The sequence below is a fragment of the Palaemon carinicauda genome, chromosome 3 (assembly GCF_036898095.1).
Source record: "Palaemon carinicauda isolate YSFRI2023 chromosome 3, ASM3689809v2, whole genome shotgun sequence".
Classification (NCBI taxonomy): Eukaryota; Metazoa; Arthropoda; class Malacostraca; order Decapoda; family Palaemonidae; genus Palaemon; species Palaemon carinicauda.
The window spans coordinates 7,840,842-7,851,591 of NC_090727.1; the positions used below are offsets into that span (position 1 = coordinate 7,840,842).

The following is a 10,750-nucleotide window of genomic DNA, read 5'->3' on the forward strand; positions in this document are numbered from 1 at the left end:
AAGTTATATGACAATAGGGCTTTAGGTTGTATTCTAAATAGCGGTACTTAACAGATGAGTGACTCATTTGGTTTAAAGTTGGTCTCAAAACGAACTGTGTTCTCTTATTTCTGTTATATTTATTGAACAGGGTTTTGCAGCAAAGCGTTTGGTCTCTATTTATATTATATTTATCAAATAGGGTCTCAAAACAAAGTGCATTGTCTCTATTTCTATTATATTTATTGAATATGGTCTCAAAACAGACGATGCGGTCTCTTATTCTGTCTCAAAATGAACTGTGCTGTCTCTTTTTTCAATTATATTTATTGAATAGGGTCTCAAAACGGACGATGCTGTCTCTTATTCTGTCTCAAAATGAACTGTGCTGTCTCTTTTTTCCATTATATTTATTGAATAGGGTCTCAAAACGGACGATGCGGTCTCTTATTCTGTCTCAAAATGAACTGTGCTGTCTCTTTTTTCAATTATATTTATTGAATAGGGTCTCAAAACGGACGATGCTGTCTCTTATTCTGTCTCAAAATGAACTGTGCTGTCTCTTTTTTCCATTATATTTATTGAATAGGGTCTCAAAACGGACGATGCGGTCTCTTATTCTGTCTCAAAATGAACTGTGCTGTCTCTTTTTTCAATTATATTTATTGAATAGGGTCTCAAAACGGACGATGCTGTCTCTTATTCTGTCTCAAAATGAACTGTGCTGTCTCTTTTTTCCATTATATTTATTGAATAGGGTCTCAAAACGGACGATGCGGTCTCTTATTCTGTCTCAAAATGAACTGTGCTGTCTCTTTTTTCAATTATATTTATTGAATAGGGTCTCAAAACGGACGATGCTGTCTCTTATTCTGTCTCAAAATGAACTGTGCTGTCTCTTTTTTCCATTATATTTATTGAATAGGGTCTCAAAACGGACGATGCGATCTCTTATTCTGTCTCAAAATGAACTGTGCTGTCTCGTCTATTATTTCAGTTATATTTATTGAATAAGGTCTCAAACGGACGGTGCTGTCTCTTGTTCTTTTATATTAATTCAATAGGGTTTCAAAACGAAGTGTGTTGTCTCTCTATTTATATTATATTTATTGAATAGGGTTTAACGGTATTGTGTCTATTTCCATTACATCTATTGTATAGGGTCTCAAATTATGTGTTGTCTCTATTTCTATTATGTTTATTGAAAATAGAAATGACTTGCAACTTCTAAAGCATAAACCAATGCTTACATCTTTATTTACTATAAAATATTGGTTAATATATTATACATTAATTTCTATCACAATTAGAATTCGCTATAATAAGTAGATGATAACTGGCTACTTTGCCATGTTTCTCTGTATGACTAATTGTGGCTGGAACAAAATAAACAAAATATCGCCAAATCACCATATCATTTTCTTTTTAAGACCATTGTGTGACGGCGCCGAGTAAGGGTGTGAACTCAAAGGCAGATTGGAAACGACTGAGTTATATTATTGTGGAACACTTTCCTTATATACAAAACCTCAAGGCAACAGGACATAACAAGTTCACAAGACAGACAATATCACAGAGGAAAAACCAGACATGAATTTTCATGTTCGTTTTAGTGCGAGGGAAGAGCGAAGATACAAGCATAATATATACAAAAGGAATTATGTACAATTGTGTGAAACACTGTTGGTACATGGCTCCCCCCCCCTAAAAATGACAAAATGTACATGTTAAATAGGGCGCCCTGATCTAGAGAGGCGAACTGTAGGCGGGTCATCTGGCAGAAGATAAGCAGGTTTTAGACGATCAATGGAGACCCAGTCTTCTTTGCCCCGAATCTTTAGGAGGAATGCTTTCGGACTGCGTCGGATCACAAGGAAAGGGCCTGTGTAAGGGGGCGTTAGTGGTGGCTTGCTGGTGTCGTTGCGCAGGAAGACGTGCGTTGCAGAGTGCAAGTCCGTTGGAATGTGATGCTTCGCTGGGGGCTTTTAAGTCTGGCGGCACGGAGTAAATTTTCCCACGACGTGACGTATGCACTGGAGATCGTCAGAGGAGGTTGTAGAAGGAAAAAATTCGGCAGGGACGACCAACGGGTCGCCATACACCATTTCAGCTGCCGAGACGTCGAGCGCGTCTTTAGGAGTGGTCCTTAGTCCAAGGAGGACCCAGGGAAGCTGAGTAAACCAGTTGCAATCCTTGCAGCGGGACATCAAAGCTGCTTTGAGGGTGCGATGAAAACGTTCAACCATTCCATTGGCAGCAGGGTTGTAGGCCATTGTCTGATGTAGGGTGATGCCCAGGAGATTCGCTAATGACGTCCACAATTGAGAGGTGAAAGTGGTTCCCCTGTCAGAAGTAATATGCTCAGGGATACCGAATCTTGAAATCCATCCAGAGAGTAAGGCAGATGTACATGAGGCGGACGTTGCAGTTTCCATGGGAATGGCTTCAGGCCAACGAGTGGAGCGGTCGATGACGGTAAACAGGTAACAATATCCTTGTGATGTGGGTAGGGGGCCTACAACGTCAACGTGAATGTGTGCGAAACGACGCTGAGGTTGAGGAAAGGTGCCCACTCTTGAATCCGTGTGTCGATGTACTTTGGAAGTTTGGCAAGAAGTACAGGCACGGACCCAATCCTTAGCATCCTTAGAAATGCCGTGCCAAATGAACTTTGACTTCAGCAGCTGTGCGGTAGAACGGCACGAGGGATGTGAAAGGCCGTGGATGAGATCAACCACCTGTCGGTGCATGGGAGCAGGAATCCAAGGTCGCGGTCTACCAGTATTGACGTCACAGAGGAGGGTGGTGTTAGTCTTCGAGGGGAAAATCCTCCCAACGGAGGGACTTGCAGGATGTCCTACAAGCTTGATACTCTGGATCCTGTCGTTGGGCTTCAGCCAGGGCGTTGTAATCCAATCCCAGTTGAACGGCAGCCAACGTGTTTCTTGACAGGGCATCGGCAACGGGATTCATTTTCCCAGGGACGTATTGGAGGGTGCAATTGTATTCAGCCACGGCGGAGAGATGTCGGCGTTGACGGGCGGACCAGGCGTCAGACTGTCGAGTGAAGGCGTGCACCAGAGGCATGTGGTCTGTGCGAATGACGAAGGGCGTACCTTCTAAGAAATGGCGAAAGTGACGGACAGCCAAGTGCACCACCAGCAATTCTCGATCGAAGGTAGAATAACCCGATTCTGCCTTGGACAGTTTTCTGCTGAAGAAGGCCAATGGGCGGGGCGAGCCTTTGACCACCTGCTCGAGTACTGCACCAATAGCGATGTCTCTGGCATCGGTGGAGAGAAGGAGAGGGGCGTGTGGGATAGGAAAAGTGAGAGCCGCAGCAGTTGATAGGGCCTTCTTTGCATTGCAGAAGGCTGCTTCTTGAAGGGGACCCCACTTCAGGTCCTTTGGCTTGCCCTTAAGGGAGGCGTAGAGGGGAGCAAGAGTGGCGGCAATGGCTGGCAGAAAACGGTGATAATAGTTGATCATGCCCAAGAATTCCTGCAGAGCTTTGACGGTCGAGGGCGCGGGGAAATTCTGAATGGCTGCTACCTTCTCAGGGAGGGGATGGACTCCTTCAGGAGTGATACGGTGCCCTAAGAACGACACTTCGTTGGCGCCAAAGGTACACTTGTCGTACCGGACTACAAGGCCGTTTTGCTGCAGGCGGTCGAGCACGATGCGCAGGTGACGGAGGTGTTCCTCTTTTGAGGAGGAGAACACAAGTATGTCGTCCACATAACATACACAGAAAGGGAGGTCCCCTAAGATGCCATCCATGAGACGTTGAAACGTTGCCCCAGCATTACGAAGGCCAAAACAGGAGTAATTGAAGGTGTATGTGCCAAACGGAGTGGTGATGGCGGTCTTGGGGATGTCTTCTGGGTTCATAGGGACCTGATAATACCCCTTCAAGAGGTCGAGCGTAGAGAAAACCTTCGCTTTGTGCAGGTAGGAGGTTACATCGGCAATGTTTGGGTGGGGGTAGTGATCCGGTTCTGTTTGCATGTTCAGGCGCCTGTAATCCCCGCACGGACGGAGGGAGCCGTCTTTCTTCAGAACGATGTGTAAGTGTGACGACCATGGGCTGGAGGCCTTTTGGCAGAGGCCAATTTTCTCCATTTCGGCGAACGTCTGTTTGGCGGCTGCCAATCGTTCCGGTGCCAGACGTATGAATTTTGCGAAGACTGGGGGTCCCGTCGTCTTGATATGGTGATAAATACCGTGCTTGGCAGGAACCGTGGGCGTTTGGCGAAGTTCTGGACGGAAAACTTCCGGGTACGACGTGAGGAGGTGGGCGTAGGCATCCGTGGGTGCGCTGATGTGGAGAGCGAGGTTAGAGGGGGCGGGTTGAAGAGGTGTCAACAAGTACGAGTCTGCGTTGACCAATCGTCGGTGGGCGACATCGACCAGAAGGTGGAAATGAGAGAGGAAATCCGCACCGAGGATTGGCATTGTGACGTCAGCAACGAGAAACTTCCAATTGAATTTACCGTTTCCGAACGATAATGTGAGGTTCTCGTAACCGTAGGTGGGTATCGCAGATCCGTTGGCAGCTACCAAGCGGACGTCGGCAGATGTAGACAGACTACGTTGTGCCTTGAAGAGTTCCCTTGGCAAAAGAGAACGACAAGCACCCGTGTCTACCAAAAATCGCACGCCCGTTCCTGCATCCTGTAAAAAGAACAGATTAGAAACATGGGAGGCCACCACCACAAGTGATGGCCTGCTTACACGTTTTTTGGCCACTGACAATCTTTGGCACATTTCTTCGCGGTTGCCCCGAATCTGAAGTGGTAGTAGCAAAACTGCGGTGGATGGGAGGTAGTAAGTGGCTGTAGAAGTCGTTCGTTGGGGCGCGAGCGATTGGTGGGTGGTGGGCGGCTGTGTCGCCGCTTCGGCACATCACGGGGTAGGCGTGTATGTCCTACGGCATTCATGTCAGCTTCGGTTGACGTTGAATAGGCATCCTCGTCGTCAGGGGTGGAGGCGTTGATGGAGGTCTTGAAGTGGCTGTCCATAAGGGCGTCGGCTTTGGTCATCAAGTCCTTTATGGGTAAACTATCGACATCGGGTATGGCAGCGCGTACAGGTTCAGGTAAACGGCGTATCCAAATGGCACGGAGTAGGTTCACCTCACGAGGAGAGCCGTCTGCGGCAGGTTGAAGGCGAGCGATACTGGTCATTTCCCTGAGGGCAAGCGAAGCCCTTTGGTCCCCCAACGGTTGTTGCGAGAGCTGAAAAAGCTTTGCTATACGGGCGGTTGGCGACGGCGAGTACTGCTGCAGAAGGTATGATTTGAGGGTGTCATACGCTATTGGGGTGTCTCCTTGTTCACAAAGCCAGTCGGATATTTCTGGGAAGGTGTCCTCGGGTATCGCCGCGAGAACATAATCCGCTTTGGTGGTTGAGCGAGTCACGCCCCTGATACGAAAGTGGACTTCAGTGCGTTGAAACCAAGCAAACGCCTCTCCGGTGGCGAACGGTGAAAGTTTCAATGGGGCGGCCGTGGCGCCAACTGATGTAGTCTCCGTCATAGTACCAACGATGGAAGGGCGAGGGAGGTGGGGGTGGAAGGCAGTGGGAGCGAGTCGACTTCCGGGGTCACCAATGTGACGGCGCCGAGTAAGGGTGTGAACTCAAAGGCAGATTGGAAACGACTGAGTTATATTATTGTGGAACACTCTCCTTATATACAAAACCTCAAGGCAACAGGACATAAGTTCACAAGACAGACAATATCACAGAGGAAAAACCAGACATGAATTTTCATGTTCGTTTTAGTGCGAGGGAAGAGCGAAGATACAAGCATAATATATACAAAAGGAATTATGTACAATTGTGTGAAACACGGTTGGTACAATTGTTACTTTTGAGAACTAATGGTGGCTTACTGTACATGCGTTATTTGCATTTGCTTTTGGTCGCGTTCTGTTTATTGTATGACAATCATTAGCTGTATTTTTCAACCAATAAAGAGCTTCCAAATACTTATTCACAAGAGCCATTTTTTTCTCCACTTCTTCAGTTCCAGCATGACTACAGTCGTAAGAAGACGTTTCTCGAAGAGGAAATGAATATATCTTGAAAATGCGTAAAATTCGTCTATTTTGGTAATTGATTACATTATAAATGCTGTCTGGTTATATAAACCCATTGTTGTCCATCTGAAAGTAAAATTATCCCAGAAAAATGGCACACATGATTGGCATGCGCCACTCATTCATGTACTTCTTACCAGAACAGATGAGCAGTGAGAATAGAGTCCTTTCAATGACGTCACTGGGAATCGCCAGCGGCCATGCTGGAGGACATACAAAGCGAAAACATGGCAGCTGCTACAGCGAATATGGACAATGAGAGCGACTTTGTCAAACAATTGTCGGGTGATGATAAGCGTTTATACAAGCAGAAACTCGATCTAATTGATGGCCTAGATCCATACCAGATGCAGAATTCATTCAGTCAAAATATTGAGGATTTTCCCAGTATTTCATACATTGATATGGTGAACTACTTGGTACTGTCAGCCAACCCAGAACATGAGTGGGCATACATTTCCATTGAATAATCTGCTTCCAGAATTCGTTGGTTTTCCCTTTAATGCTTTTAAGCCCAAAACTAGATAAACACTGGGCCAATGAAGAGAGTGTTTATAATTATAAAGCTAATATTGATCATTTAGTCTAACCTTGTGTATTATAATTTTTGATTGTCAAAATGTATGTAAAAGTTTTGCATTATAATGTCAAATCTTTATCAGTTCATGCCTAACCATTGTGTTTGTGTTTGGTTACAAATGCTATAATTTCTTATATACATATAAACATATGATGGACAAACTCTATTGTAATGCTCTTGGATGATCGTTTTGCCTCCTTGCAATTAAATGCGCAAGTTTAATTATTTTTTCAATGTTTCATATATAAGCTGAAGACCCCTTCGGGTTAAACCAGCTTTCAGATATTATTATTAATAATCAATGATTATTCATCACATAGGCCTGTATGTCTGCACAATTTAATACACAAATAAAAATAAATATAAATATACACTTAATTATATATAGGCATGAGCACCTTGACAAAATAGAGACCTAGGTAAGTAGCCTTTGTTAATATAGCCAATATGGGCGCTTTTAATTTTTGTTTTGAAAATCTGAGATGCCCCTTTGATGTTTAAAAATTGAGATGCCCCCTCCCCCACACACACTACACACTGAATTGACGATGATACTTGTGAAGTCACCCATGCGATCGGACATAGCATGTTTACACAGGAATAATGATACTTTTAGGGCCTAGCCAAGACTGACCTGATATGAAATGATCAGAACAAATACGTGCGTAGGGTAGTGAGGATTCACGTAGATCAGCCCGTGATATTCTGGTCAACCACAAGTCACGTCTGCGCTTGGATAATTCCTCTGTATCTTTGTCCTGATTCTGAATAACTGCCGGTATGCGGTAGAAACTCTTGTCATCTCTTTGTCCTCGATTCCCACAGCCAGCAATAGCGCAAAAACTGGGCATTGTGTGAATATGAATGTGATGAGATGGCTAAATATTCAACAGTTCAACCATAGCTATTCACTGAACGCGTCTTTGTTTGTCCTCCAAGATGGCAGACCGGAAGTTTGATGACGTGTATTGAAAGGACTCTATAGGTTTACTTGCGAGCGAAGTGAGCCACGGCGAAACAAAAGCCATCTGAGGAGCTCGATATAAAATATTGGTAATTATGATACTTTAATAATGACCCATGGGGATGGCGTGTGCAGTACATCCAAGTACTGCTTGTCAGATCAGTGGAGAAGTGAGGTTGTTATTGTTTTATTTCAAGTGAAGTGAGTCACTGCAGAGCAAAAACCATCTGACGGACCTAATATGAATAATAGATAATTATGATACTTTAAATTCCCGTCACTTACATGAACCACATATTTATCCAACTGGTTATATTATGTTTGTTATGCATTTCTGACCATAGCTGTAAATTACCTTTTCATGTGTTACCCCACCCAGAACCCAGTTTCCCACTAAGATCACCGTATTTGTTTCATAGGGGGGTGGAAGGGGGGAGCTGGTTGCCCGAGTATTCATGGTCAAACCACAAGATAGCGAATAGGAAAAATATATGGTTCATGCATTGGGCTAGAAATTAAAGTATATATATATATATATATATATATATATATATATATATATATATATATATATATATATAATATATATATATATATATATATATATATATATATATATATATATATATATATATATATACCAAAAGAAGTGGTATTTTTTTTGTTCGTTTTCCTTGGCTTCGTTGGTTTAGCATTAGACAATTAACCAAAAAAATTCTTCACCAAAAGCTAAGCAAAGCTTAAGAAAATAAAAGTAATTTACACCAAAGTAGAAAATTGTTTGATCAATTATATATAAAACATCGTTGTATACATGCTTTCAAAATCAACAACAGGAGCTATGTTTCTTCGCTATCGTAAAAGAAAATAAGAAGGATTTTTTTACTAATGTCATGATGTCACTTTTAAGCTGCAAACCTTGTTATCCGTAAGCCAGGATTATACTTGGCAGCTTTTCCTTCAAGGACTCTCCCCCAGAGTGAATTTTTTTTTTCTCTCTCCTTTAAACAATTCTGACTTCTCCATAACTCAACTTCTTGCCGTTTGGCATCCGGTATTCTTATGATACATATTTACGCAAATCAATAATGTGAATTGATATATATTTTCAAGGAACATCCCCTTTACTAAATAGGAAAACTATATGCCGTACCGGGTGCTCTAGTGAAAGACAAAGGACGGAAACAGGAGATAAAAAAAATAAAATAAAAAAAACATGCAAACTCACACTATTTGATTCTATTATACCGCCTATTGGAGGTGCAAAAAATATCAACACTGGAGGTGCAAAAAATATCAACACTCGGCCTAAAGGATGAGTGCTGTATTTATTAGCAATAAAAATAACTACTTTTGGTAGTCTCAAACTGTTAGTTGTGAGTTATATTAGAAATTTAATGAATTAGTTACAGCATAAAAATGTTTGTGTTATCCATACATACATACATATATATATATATATATATATATATATATATATATATATATATATATATATATATATATATAAAATCTATATTATAGTCTGATCATAACAATTGTTCAGAAACACGATACGCAAAACATTCAAATGTCAAATTTGCTTCTCATAATGTATAAGTTATTGCTGATCCATGTCACTTGGTTACTTGGAGGCAAATAATATGAGCACAGACTTTCAGACAATTATTATTGTGTATGTATTTAACGAAAGCATTAAATTGCACCATTCGTAACGATCAAGTATTTGAATAGGTAATGGTGCAAAACACCGAAGGATTGTGATTCCTCTACAAACAAAATTACCTAATATTGTTGACAAGATAAATTGATAACGCAAACTCCTAAAACAAATAAACCGGGAATAATTTAAAAATAAAAATAAAATCTGTCTTTGGAAGTAAAATAAAGCTTCAAAACGTTCAAAATAATATAAAATTTTGAAAAAAAAGTTGTACTGCATTCTATAAAGTGTATTCCTGTAAACTAAATTTCACTGAGGAATTTTTGATAACTTTCATACTTCAATAAACCTTACATAGTAGCATAAACTCAAGTTATATGTTCCAGTTTGTTAAGAATGAAATAGCACTGAGCGATTGTTTCTCAAACGCGTTGGAAAAAAATCAAGGAAAGACATTACTGTATAGGCTGGTCAGTAACGCTTTTCTGTTAAAGACATCGATTGGTTCCTCTTTAGCTAGAAACAAAAATCTACTCATGGTATAATACTATTCAAAGGGGATCAGCTTATTTTCATTTCTGTCTTTTCCTACTTTTCATATAATTTTATCCCTATTTATCCCACTGACTTTTCCTCCCTTTCACACATTTTCGTCCCGTTACAAGCAAGAGCGAACGAGGCATTTAACTTAATCATTGTAATAATGTTTGAAGATGTACAGTAAAGATATATCAGTTCAGCTTAAAGGGAACACTTTGCTTACCCTGACCATACTTGGTGGGACACTTACCTAAAAGAGACCATTTAGCATGTCCTGATCGTTAAGGAACCTCCAATTTCGCATGCAAGATGGATATTTTGCAGCAAATGCAAGCTCGATAGTGTGGTAAAATCCATTGTGGGAGACTTCCAGCAAATACGGTGGATATTTTGCAGCAAATGCCCGATGGACATTCTTGCACTAGTACAAGATGGTATTTCGTTATGTGCACGGCAGATGCTTTCTGGACAAAAGTAAATAAATCCTTTAACAGACCCCCATCTGGACAAAACAACGATAATATTACGAATAAAAAGACACAGCAAAAAAAAAAAAAAAACGTTGTTCCAATAAATTAATTTATAAACATGAGAAGCACAGGGTTCATGTAAATGACAAATCCATCAGTAACTTTGGAAACAAAACGTTGTGTTCACACTAAAAAGAAACAACCAACTGAAATGTAAACGTGATTTTAAGTTAGCTTAAACCCGAGCTTTACTACCCCCCCCCCCCCCACCACCACCCCCGCCCGCTTCTCTCCCAAACCACCTGGAAGATCTCCAGATGTCAGAGTAGCTCCTTCGGCTGTTAAGCCATACGTGTAAATTTCCAATTAAACAATTACGAGGTAGTGCGTGATTAGCGCATCAAAGAACACACAGATTTGATAGCACATACATTTGTATTTATACAGTATTTT

At 41.5% G+C, this 10,750-nt stretch overlaps 1 long non-coding RNA gene across 1 annotated transcript in view; it reads right to left on the reverse strand.

The window, feature by feature from the left end:
• The window catches only part of LOC137638202 (uncharacterized), a 253,903-nt gene extending 243,403 nt beyond the window's left edge, over positions 1-10,500 (reverse strand). The window contains exon 1 of the long non-coding RNA XR_011043876.1: positions 10,078-10,500. This is a non-coding gene — a long non-coding RNA (uncharacterized lncRNA). The remainder of the gene's footprint in view (positions 1-10,077) is intronic.
• Positions 10,501-10,750: the final 250 nt, after the last annotated feature.